We start from the raw sequence: 11,840 nt of genomic DNA on the forward strand, positions 1-11,840 counted from the left end.
GTCTAGAGACTGGCTGGCTCAGAGAAGGTTCCTGCAGAGTCCTGAGGCAGGGGCAAGATTTGAGGGGCATGTGAACAGAGCACACTTGTGACATCTGCTGAGCCTGTCCTCGCTGCTGCTCCTGCTACTCGGAGCCTGCATGCATGGTTAATTGCATTTGGAAGTGTGTGCTTTAGTCCATTATATGCTTGAACTCAGGAAGGACAGGGAGAGGAAAGAGGGTTGGGCTGAGTACCAGAGACCTGGGTTCCGTTCTACCACCAGCTGGTTTCTTTCTGGACCTTCACTTCCCCATCTGGAAAAGGAGACGGTTGGGTGTCATCAGGGGTTCTGAGACTGTACTGGAGAGTACTGGCTTTCCGTGACTTAGACCGATGTAGTCTATAATAAAAATTGCTACTGTTTTCTCAATTTACTGGAAAATTGCAGTGATAACAATGACTTTCTCAATTTAAAATTCTTTCCCTTAATCCTTTGGTGGCTGTTACTCCTTGTTTGCCGTAAGTACTTGTTGAAGGCAGAGGAAGTAGATGAGAAGTACAAGAATATTAATGTTAGGAAAACTTAGAATTGGCCAATCATGTTTAATTTTGCAACTTAATTTTGGTTGTGGGTTTTTGTTGCCTATCCTGTGAGTCCTTCCACTAAAACTAGTCTTGGTTTGAATGTTGGGATTAAGTCTGTTAGTATTTAAAGGGCTTTTATGAAGCGTATTCTAACAGCTCCCATGGGGCTCCAAGGCCCCTGAGGGCTTGGAACAGTTGCGAACATATGGTACCAGGTGATGCATTTTGCTAAGACGGCTGACCTGTGGTCTCGATGAGCAAAGGATGAGTAGATTGCTGAGTCTGAGCATGGTGATGGCTTTTCTCCAGGGGAGGTAATGTTCATGTTAACATCAGGCTGCAGACAAAAGCAACAGGGCCCCTAATGTGTTCCCCGCCTTCCCTGTTCTGTGCATCATGACTGTGAGGAGGACGAAGTGACAGTACCTTGGATGCAAAAGGAAGAACTGGTAGGGTTGTTAGCTGTGTCATTGTCTTTTGAAATAGAAGTGCTCTGTGGAGAACCCCCCTTCTTTCATCCCTTCATCCCTCCATCCCTCTTGGCTTGGCACTCAGCTAAGGCAAGAGTGTTGTGAATCTCCCCAGCAGGGTTCATGGAGACCATTTGTGGCCTGATGGCTCCGAGGAAGCCCTGGGTGCATTCTGATGTCTACCAGAATGTGTTTGCCATCCCTTGAACACCGCTCCTTTGGTGTTCTCATCTGCCTCACAGCAGGCCACCATGGATGGCAGCCAGACTCCATGTCCAGCTCAGCAGTCCAAGGGGCCAGGTGACCACTGGCATTCTTGAATTGTCTTGTTGAGTTTCCACTCAGAGATCCATCCATTGCTGTCAGGCGTCAAAGGGTGGAGTGTGTCTGGCTGTGAATGTTTTAGCTTAAGCTGTGTTTCTCCCTTCTCTCTGAACTCGCCCAGCCCAGGGAACTTACACTTAGCTCATCCATAGACCCTCGGAGGGTCGAGGCCTCCTGGGCCACAGAGCGGACCTGTGGTGTTTTAGCACCTTTTCAGGAACAGGAAGTTAGAAGGAGTGGAATTTGATGGGTATGCTGTTCTGCTGTGTTTTCTTCGTCAAGTGCAGACACAGGAACCACAGACGCTTTGGAGCTGAAGCCCCAGAGCCCTCAGAGTTTGTGTGAGTTCGCGGCTGGCTCCCTGCACACACCACCCATCCGTGGTTACCATGTTGTGTGTGTTGCTATGTACCGGTCTCACTGTGCGCCGTGGAGTTGAGGGGGTGCGTACGGACCAGCTCGCGCCATGGTCTGTGAGCACGGCCTGGGTGTCCCAGCTCTGCTAGCAGAACGTTTTAGGAAACCAGTGGTTGTCGGGAGGAGTTACTTCGTGTGGCTCACCTGCACTTGCCCAACAGCAGAACATAGTGGGGAGAACTTTGTGTGTGGAGGGCCACAAGTGGGACTCACTGATGTGTGCTGTTGTGCAAGTTTGTCAGTCTTCAGAGTCTCTTTTCTTATCTGAGATGGGTAGCCAGCACCCTCCACAGGTGAGCATACTTCCTAAACAGTAGGCTGTCAGAAAATGAAGCGTCCTTGTCTTCACAGTCCTTTGTGGGGATAGTGGTGGGTTTCCTCTTTGCCAGTGGGCCCAAGTTGGCTCTCCCAACTGTCCATGCTTTGCTTTAATTTTCCAATTTTTTACCCTCCCTATGAGCTGAGTTGAATTTTCTCCCCATATTCTGAACACATGAAATCATTCCCAAAGGGAGGAGGAGAAGGAGGTGCGGGAAGTTCATTGTTGAGCCAGGAAACGAGATCTCATGCAGGCACATGTGCTCCCTGCGTCTTTTCTGGGTCAGAGAGTGTCACAGTACCAGTCCTAAATACAATGATCATAATTCTGAATACCACTGCTGACCAGTGTCAGGATTTTACTCTCTGTACTGTTATTTGCTGAATTGTTTTTGCTAAGTTGGCTCCTGTTTTAAACTTAAATTTATTTTATTAAAAAGTTGTTTTAAAGTTTATGTATTTATTTTGAGACAGAGAGAGAGTTAGCACATGGGAGAGGTAAAGAGAAAGGAAGAAAGAGGGAATCCCAAGCAGGCTTGCACTAATAGCTTGGAGCCTGATGCTGGGCTTGAACTCACAAATTGTGAGATCATGACCTGAGCTGATATTAAGAGTTGGATGCTTAACTGACTGAGCTATCCAAGTGCCCCATTAAAAATTTTTTTATGTTTATTTTTTTATTTTGAGAGAGAGAACACCAGCAGGGGAGGAGCACAGAGAGAGAGGGAGAGGGAGAGGGAGAGGAAGAGAGAGAATCCCAAGCAGGCCTTGCGCTGTCAACAGAGAGCGTGACACTGGCCTCAAACTCACGAACTGTGAGATCATAACCTGAGCTGAAATGAAAGATCAGACACTTAACTGACTGAGCCACCCAGATGCCCCTTACATTTATTTTAAAAGGAAATATATCCTTATCATAGAGGACCAGTATCACTGGCCAAGAAATAGATAGCACTGCAAAAGTAAACCACAGCAGAAACAAAATAACATGATTCATTTCTAGCTGGGCACAACTGGCTATGGAAGATCCCATGCTGGGGGGGCGGGGCCCTGCCCACTCTTCCTTGAGAAGGAGGCTTAGCTACTGTAGGAGAGGTTGAAGATGTATTGGCACCTAACTGAGACTTTATCTTTGCAGGAGAGTTGGAAAGGGGCTCACTTTCACACTATTTAAAAATGCTATTTGATGTGCTGTTGTTTCTGTCCACTGTTTGATGCTCCTTGTTTTGTACTTGGACAGTGTCACTCAAGCACTTAGTACAGCCTCTGAGCTTCACTTGTCTCTGAATAGACTGAAGACTTTGAGAACAGAGATTGTGTTTCATTCCTTCTTTATTTTGGACAGTGTCTGACATGTAGTAAGTACTCAGCAGTATTTGTTGATTGATTCAAAGCATAAAGACAGTACACCCTAGAGCTGAGGGGAGGGACAGGTCCGTAAGAATTAGGTTTGGTGAGGAAGGCTTTCCAGAGAACGAGTATTGTCTGCTCTCCCAGCCCCACCCTTCTCCCAGCAGGGAACCTGTCCCTTGGCTCTTCCTGGGGAGTCCCCTCCCAGTTCCTGTTTCTCCTTTGTTCCCTCACCACCTTCCCCAGCCAGGAAGAAAATGTGACAACAGCCTGCTTCCCCCTCAGAGCCGCCCACCCTGAGGAAAGGTGGGCGGTCAGGAGACTTGTGCACATGCCAGAGCCCTTCCAGGCTGCCCTTGGTTCCAGTGTTAAGGGGGATTTGGTGCCCTGAGCCCCGGAGGTACTGGCTGTCCTTTCCTGTCTTTCCATCCTCCTTCCTCTCTAGCTGCGCAGCCTCGAGCTCTGCACTGGTGGGCACATCCACAGCCCTGCAGACCACTGTGGTGAAGCCCTTGGCAGTGGTTGTGTCTGTGCCAGGCTGCTCTCTGTGATGTGATTATCCAGTCCTCCAGAAAAAAGTGCAGGCACTGTTTGCTGTGGACGCTGTGTCATGTGCTGCCCACGTGACCCATGGCTGTGCCCCGAAGTCCCCTCTGCCCTCAGAACCCCACTTTCATCCAGTCGCTCAGTGTTGCTGGTATTGTGTGTGTGGGGTACTGTTGCCTCCCTCCTGCACGGGAATTTGGATCCTTCCTCCCTAAGCATCTTGCCACTGCCTTCCAAGTTATTCTTAATGAGCACAATGACTTCTGTGCTAGGTACATCAAGTAACTCATTTAATCCTGATGACAACTCTCTACAGTATTTACTACTACTGCCCCCTCTTTTGTAGATAAGGAAACAGAGGTTACCTGACTTGGTCAAGGTCAAATGGCTGGTGTCAGTGAGGGATAAAGACAGACCTGGAGTCTGAGCTCTCCATCACTGTGGTGTTCCACCCGTCCAGGCATAACACTTCTGTCATCTGAGCTTGGTGTGAGGAAGGGGTGGCCTTATTTCTCACCATTGGGATTGCCAGCAGCTAAAGCAGGTTCAGGAGAGGAAAGGTAGCCTCTGGACTTGAGATTATTCTCTGCTTACCTGTTTGCTCCCTATTAGGCACACCTGTCTTCCATCCTGTCTATCTGGAAAGTCATGGCTTGGGGAACAGTTGTCTCCCGCAGACACCTTTTAATTACAAGGTTTGTAATTTGTGTTTGTGGCAAGAATTGAACTGCTCAGGGGGTGCCTGGATGGCTCAGTCAATTAGAAGTCCGACTTCGGCTCAGATCATGGTCTCAAGGTTTGTAAGCTTGAACCCTGTGCTGATAGTGCAGAGCCTGGAGCCTGCTTCACTTTCTGTCTCTCTCTCTGCCTCTCTCCTACTTGTGGGCACCATCTCTCTCTCTCTCTCTCTCTCTCTCTCTCTCTCTCAAATAAATAAATAAATAAACATAAAAAATTAAAAAAAAATCAATCTGCTCAGGGCTGGTCCTGAGACCATTATATGGGTGCAGAGCCAGCAGGCAGGGGTGAGAGGTGGTAGGGTTTTCTGGGAGTGTGAGGCTGGGGAGGGACGCGGTAAGAGGAGGAGAGCATGTGGGGTGCTGTGGGGCATCGGGGCAGTGTGGCATCCGGAGCTTCTCAGGGGCCCCAGCAGGGAGGATATTGAGCCAGGCTGGAAGGTCAGCTTCCCTGGGAAGCAGGGCTGGGATGATCCCTAGGTGTGTGTACTGCCCTTTCCTGCTTTTAGGCACCAGAGTGGGTATGGGGGACCGGGACATGTTGGTCTTGAGTGTGCTCAGTCCTCCTTTTCTGTGGCTTCTCCCCGTCTGGTTTCTCCTATCACTCTGCATCCTTTACACGGACTCTCAGGTCTTTCCTTTGGACCCTTCATGTAGCCCTGCTTTGAAGCTGCTACACTTGAAGAGGGATCAAAGCTTTAGGCTTTTGGGCACCAGTAGGTGGAGTGAGGCTCTGGAAATCACACCATTCTGGCTTTTTCTTTTTTTAAGGACCATGGCCCCAGACAGGCCTCCCTCCTTCCTTCACTCCAGCTGTCATAAGCTGCTTACCTTACAGCCTAATGCTGTCACAGCCGGGCACCATTTGGGATGGAATGCCCTTTAAGTGCAAAGGCTTCTGTTCCGATCTGGGATGAAGGACATGGTCAGTACACCTGGGGAAGGTCAGTGTTTAATGAAGAAGCAGAAGGCAGACAGTATTTTCAGGGTCATGCAGGATGACCCCTGTAAATGTGCAGGTTTATTCCATGTGTGGCTACTTATGGAGGGTGAGTGGTTAATCTGCTCACAGCCTCCTGCATTCTGGGTCATTCCCTCCTGCTGTTAGGATGCTCAGGAAATGGAAGCTAATTCAGTCATTAATCTTAGCCTAAGCCAAGCTGAATCAGACAGATATGCTGGGATCCCCTCCCTCAGACCCAGAGTGTAATACCCTCCAGGACCAAGGGCTATGGTTTATCTGCACCACCCTTCACTAGTTTGGGTGATTGCAAATTGCACAGACCTCGTCGGCACATATATATGCAGATACATACTCTAACTGTCTTGCTTGGAACCAGGGAGGACAGGACTGGAAGGTTTTCTGAGGGAGATATTCTGATGTAAGCAGAGTTGGAATGCCAGACTGAATCCGAATCCCAGCTTAGCCACTAAGCGATGTATAAGCTTGGCCAAACAGTATGGTGTCTTCTGTCACTTTAGTTTTCTAACTGGATCTCTTCGAGTTGTTTCGAAGAAACATCTGGCACATTGTGGGTACTTAATATCTGTCAAGGAAACAAGTGATTCAGTGAGATGACATACCCCAAAGTGCCGAGAGCAGTGCTGGCGTATTTCCTTGCTATTCTAGCTCCTTGATCTCCGGTCTAGAGAGCCCTAAGACACTTCTGTCTTTTTCTGGTCTCCAGGCTGACCCGTCTGTACATGAGATGTAGTCGGCCATGCAGATGACCTCCATCTTTCTTCTGGTCTGGCTTCATGGACCAGCAGGAGACTCTTAACTCCTGCCTGTTGTCATGATGCCCTGAAAAGCTCCTCCCCTTTAAAAGGCTTTTAAAATTTTCTCCTTTCTGGAGTCTTTGGAAAGCTCTCTCTAAAGCCAAGACCCAGTATCAAATGCCTTACCAGAAGCCTGACTGGTCCCCAGGAAGACGCCCCTGGAATCATACAGACCTTCGCATTCTTGGACTTGTGACTAGATCTTCAATCTTAGTGCCCTGGTTTGGGCCAGTGGTCTAACCCAATTTTAATATCCTCATTGAACTTTAAGTGTTTTAATGAACTTGGTATAGTAAATCCATTAACAAATTAAAAAAATTATTTATTTTGAGAGAGAGAGAGAGGGAGAGAGAGAGAGAGAGTGAGAGCACAAACACAGTGTGGGAGGGGCAGAGGGAGAGGGAGAGACAGAATCCCAAGCAGGCTCCACACCATCAGTGCAGAGCCTGATGCGGGGCTCAAACTTGTGAACTGTGAGATCAGGACCTGAGCCAAGATCAAGAGTTGGATGCTTAACTGACCACATCACCAAGGTGCCCCAGTAAGTCCATTTTTAAAGTGGATAATCAGTACAGTTTATCTGCTTTCTAAACTTGGACTTCCAAATCTCAAGTTTGTTTGAAGGGCAGCGCACCGTACCTTTCTCATTGTGCTTTGGTGAGAAATGTTATGCACTGTATAGCTCCAAGCAGGTTCTAGCCTATTATCCTACAGGAGGAAGACAATACAAACTGGCTCTTTTGGTTGCTTGTGCAGTATTGTAAAACTCAAGAGGGAAGTTCTTCTTGAGGTCTAACCTAACTCCCTGCAGAGCAGGGAAGGAGCAGGTCAGATAGCATGCATTTGATTGGCCCCACTGGGTCTCACGTACATGGCTCATGTCTCCAGAGCCTCATTTTGAAGCTCCCATGTCCTAGGCAATGGAGCCAGTGGGAGGATTGGAAAATATCTTCCTTGTGGGCCTGAGGAGGAGAGAGTCTGGCAATCTGAAGATTGGAGCTCTTTTCCCAGCTTTGTTTCAGACTCAGGATGGTTGTCTGACTTTTCCCAGATCTTGAATTTCAGTGTTTTGGGCTGGTTTGGGTTCCTCCATCCTCTGTCTCCTGTGGCACCGATAAGCAAGTCAGTTCACTATTTCCTGCAGATTCACATTTTTCTCCATGGGCTGCATGAGATGTCTGGAGGTCATCTTGTCCATGCCCCTGCCTCTGGAACAGGCTTCTTGTGTCCCTGTCCTTCAAACATCTTCTTAGAGACTTCTCCATCATTTCAGATAATATCTCCCTATACTTCATAGGGACAAGGTTCTTTCTAGAGTCTGACTGAAACCTCTCCTGCTGCTATCTCAGTCCTTTAGTCCACCTAGTCCTCCTGGCCTCTAGAGAGGTGCAGAACAGCTGCTTGGCCCCGCCCTGTTCCTTCCCTGTTCTGGTTGGGGTATCACCTCCGTGCATCCAGCTCGTGAATCCCCCAGCAATTTCTTTGTCACTAGATCACATTGCAAGCTCCTGTCCAAATGCTGTCTGGCCGCTTCCTGTTCCAGGCATCTCCCTCCCACCTGAGTATTTGTGTTTCTGATTATTTATCCCCAGATGCAACGGTTGCATTTTTCCAGGTTGAATCTGCTCATTGTTACTTCCTGCCTGGGTTTGCTAACATCTCCAGGTCCCTTTTGCAGCCTCACACGGGCTTGTTGGGCTGCCTGCAGCCCTCGGAAAGCAAGCTGCCAATGGAGCCGGCTCTGGGCTGGAGAGAGCCTCTTCCCCTGCTGAGAGGGGCCCCACCCTTCTGAAGTCAAGGCTGTCCCCAGGAGGACATCTGAATCGATGAACACAGAAAGCCATCCAGTGCTGCCAGCGGGGGGATGACCTACCCGGAGACCTGTCCCAGCTGTTCAGCTTTCTTTTAGTCTCCTGAGCTGAGAACAAGGGGACGCCTTCCTGCCCCGTCGGCCTTGGCTCCATCCAAACAGCCATCACCAGTTCTAATTAATACTCAGCAGATGAAGCCACTGAGTGCCTCCGGATGAGGGGATTGGGGCCATTTCCTGTCCAGGGAGGGGGCTGAGCCAGGATGGCAGGGGCCACAAGATAAATGCAGAGGAAGAGTGAATGCTCCCCATTTTTTCTCTTTTTGGAAAAGAGAAGGCTTATTTTACTTTAGTCTCTTCTATTTTATTTTATTGTAAGCCCTGATGACTCAGAACATCATTGTTGCAAGGGACCTTTGAGAGTCTTTAATGCTTGTCTCGTTTTACAGCCCATGGAAGTTTGGTAACTTTCTCCAAATCCCAGAAGTGTTATAAGAGGGCAGTCCTTTGCCCTCTAGATGGGTGCTCACTATTAGGTGTGGAAAGCTAAGTCTCTCTCAATGAGGAGGATCTCAGAAATGGATGCTTGTCCATACAATCCTGTCTTCCTCCTGCTGTATCTTTCTTTACTCTTCACCTTTACCCAGAGTTAGAAGGTGAAGCTGGGTACATTGGTACTTCTCCAGCCTCCCAAGACTCTCAGTTTACCATGATTAAATTGAGGTCCAGGGATGTGAATGAGGGTGAGTGGGTAGCTGCTCCAAGAGACATTCAGAACTTGAGTGAGTGGGAAGGGGGTTGGCCCGGGCAGGGGCGGGGGGAGCCATTAAAGACGGAACTCATGTATCCTGTCCCCCCGTCCCAGTGCTCTTTCTCCCAAACTCAGCACAGCTTCTGAGTTTTGAACATGTTGCTGTTTAGGAGGCTTCCTCAGAAGATGCTGATGAATTTGGAGTGATTTTAGATTCAACTGGGGAAATAAACAGCTGCAGCTTGAAACACAAACACACACACACAATGCTGCCATGTCTCCCCCTGCCACAGTCTAGGAAAGGCACACACACCCAAGCCATGTAGAAATGCAGAAACCCATGTGGATGGGCTGAAGGAGCACTGCAGAGGGAGACGGATTAGCTCCTGGCATGTATCACACCAGGAGACTGTGTGATCTCAAGAACATGCGTCTGGAATCCTAGAGACCTTTGCATTTCTGGTGTGTGGGAACTTTTTGCAAGACAGAGTTGTTTTTCTTTGCTGAAAACCTTCTACTACCCTTGGGAAGGGAGAGGAGAAAGGGAACAAACATTTAAAAAATATTTATTTATTTTTGGGAGAGCACAAGTGAGGAGGGGGCAGAGAGAGGGGGACAGAGGATCTGAAGCAAGCTCTGCTCTGACAGGCTGACAGCAGTCAGCCTCATGTGGGGTTCACACTCACAAACCCACGAGATCTTGTCCTGAGCCGGAGTTGGACATTCAATTGACAGAGCCACCCAGGTGCCCTGGGAACCAGCATTTGTGTGGTCACCCGAGTACATACTCATATTCTCTTAAAGCTATTGTGAGGTAGCTGTTATTGTGAAATTATTCCCATTTTACGGCAGCTCAGGCTCTCTGAGATGAGATGACACTCCATTTCAGAGCCATGCACTTCCCATGACACTGTCCTGCCACCTTATTTCCCTGGGTTTTGTGGACCTACCTGACTGAGGATCCCAGAATCCATGGTCTTCGACAGACCACATGATGTTGGGGGATGGCTGCTAACCCGCTGCATGTGTCCGTTTCCTCCCCTGAAGATGGAAGTCCTGTGACTTGGCTGCTTGGCCGAGTCGTTAGAATTGCTAGTAACACGAAGTCTCTAATCCTCTGAGCCGTGGTCAGAAATGACTGTGAGGGGAGCCTGGCAGGCTCAGTCAGCTGAGCGTCTGACTCTTTGGTTTTTGCTCAGGTCATGATCCCAGGGTTGTGGGGATTGAACCCTGCATCTGGCTCTTCATTGACCATGGAGTCTGCTTAACATTCTCTCTCCCGCCCCACCACCTCTCGCCACTGGCCCTCCCCCACTTGGGTGCCTGGACTGCCTTCTTCCTTCCCTTTCTCTCTCTCTCTAAAAAAAGAAAAAAAGAAATGCCTGTTGAAGACATGTTTGCTGGTTTCTAACCTGGAAGCACCATCAAGAAGGGTCATTTTAATTAGTCTACTGTGTGTCTCCCGGGCACAGGCACAGTAGGGCAGAATGCAGAGTCCCTGCTCAGGCACACAGCAGGGGGGTCTCTCCCACCGTGAGAGATAGCAAGCTTCTTGGCTGCAGCTTGCTTTTACATGCCCACCTTTTTTTTTTTTTTACTGTCTTTAGGAACCCCTCTTTCAACCTTATTACCCCTCCAGTATGACCTGCTCGCTCCTCCTCTTCATAGCCAGGCTTAAAGAAACCTTCCTGTTGAAGTGTAACATATATCAGAAAAGTGTACGTGCACAAATTGTAAGTGTAGGACTTGATGAATTATCACCAAGTGGATCCATGTGTGTAACACCACCCAAATGAAGAAACAGAACATTTCCAGCTCTCCAGAACCCCCCTTGGGCCTCTGCCCAGTCACGTGCCCCCGTCCAAAGGTCACCATATCTTTCTCTCTTCATGCATGAGGGTTGCCTGTTTTTGAACTTTATGTAAATGGAATCATTCAGTATATACTTAGTGCCTCATTTTTTCCTCTCAACATTAAATGTGTGATATTCATCTATATTATGTGTAGTGGTGGTTTATTCACTGCTACAAGAGTATTTATTTCATTTGAGTGTACCACAGTTTACTTCTTCAGTCTCCTGTCAGTGGACATTGTTTTCTGCTTTAAGTTATGAATAGTGTTGCTTTGACTGTTCTTTTACAAATATTTTGGTGAATGCGCTTCTTTATTTTTATTTTTCAGTTTTAGAATGTGAGCAGGGGAGAGGGACAGGGGGAGAAAGGGAGAGGATCTTATGCAGCTGAATGTGGGGCTTGATCCCACGACCCTGGGATCATGACCAGAGCCAAAATCAGGAGTCAGGCCCCTTGGTGAATGTGCTTCTGATGCGTATTCTTTGTGGGGGGAAGTGCTGGATCATATGGTGTGTATGTGTTTGTTTAACTTTAGTAGATACAACTGACCAGTTTCCAGAGCTTTTATGTTAATCTGTACCCTCCATTAGTGATGTGCAGGAGTTCCAGTTTCTCCACATACTTGGAAACACCTGGCATTGTCAGTCGTTTTAATTTTCATCATTCTTGTTACATGGGAAGTGGTGTCTCAGTGTGGTTTCAATTTTCATTTTCTGGTGGCTAATGAGATGAAAACTTTTTCACACGTAGTTTTCCCTGGCTTTTTGGATATTCTTTTTGTGAAGTGCTTGTTCATGTCTTTCCACCATTTTTTTAGTTTATTTTTTAAAATAGTTTATTGTCAAATTGGTTTCCATACAACATGCAGTGCTCTTCCCCATAAGTGCCCTCATTCATCACCACCACCTCTATTCCCCCC

At 48.0% G+C, this 11,840-nt stretch overlaps 1 protein-coding gene and 1 pseudogene across 1 annotated transcript in view; one reads left to right on the top strand and one right to left on the bottom strand.

Annotated features, from left to right (window-relative positions):
• Positions 1 to 11,840, top strand: part of ANO2 (anoctamin 2) — a 326,751-nt gene that overhangs the window by 31,001 nt on the left and 283,910 nt on the right. The window lies entirely within an intron of this gene.
• The window catches only part of LOC115303936, a 15,822-nt pseudogene continuing 4,236 nt past the window's right edge, over positions 255 to 11,840 (bottom strand).

This window comes from Suricata suricatta, chromosome 10, assembly GCF_006229205.1.
Source record: "Suricata suricatta isolate VVHF042 chromosome 10, meerkat_22Aug2017_6uvM2_HiC, whole genome shotgun sequence".
Classification (NCBI taxonomy): Eukaryota; Metazoa; Chordata; class Mammalia; order Carnivora; family Herpestidae; genus Suricata; species Suricata suricatta.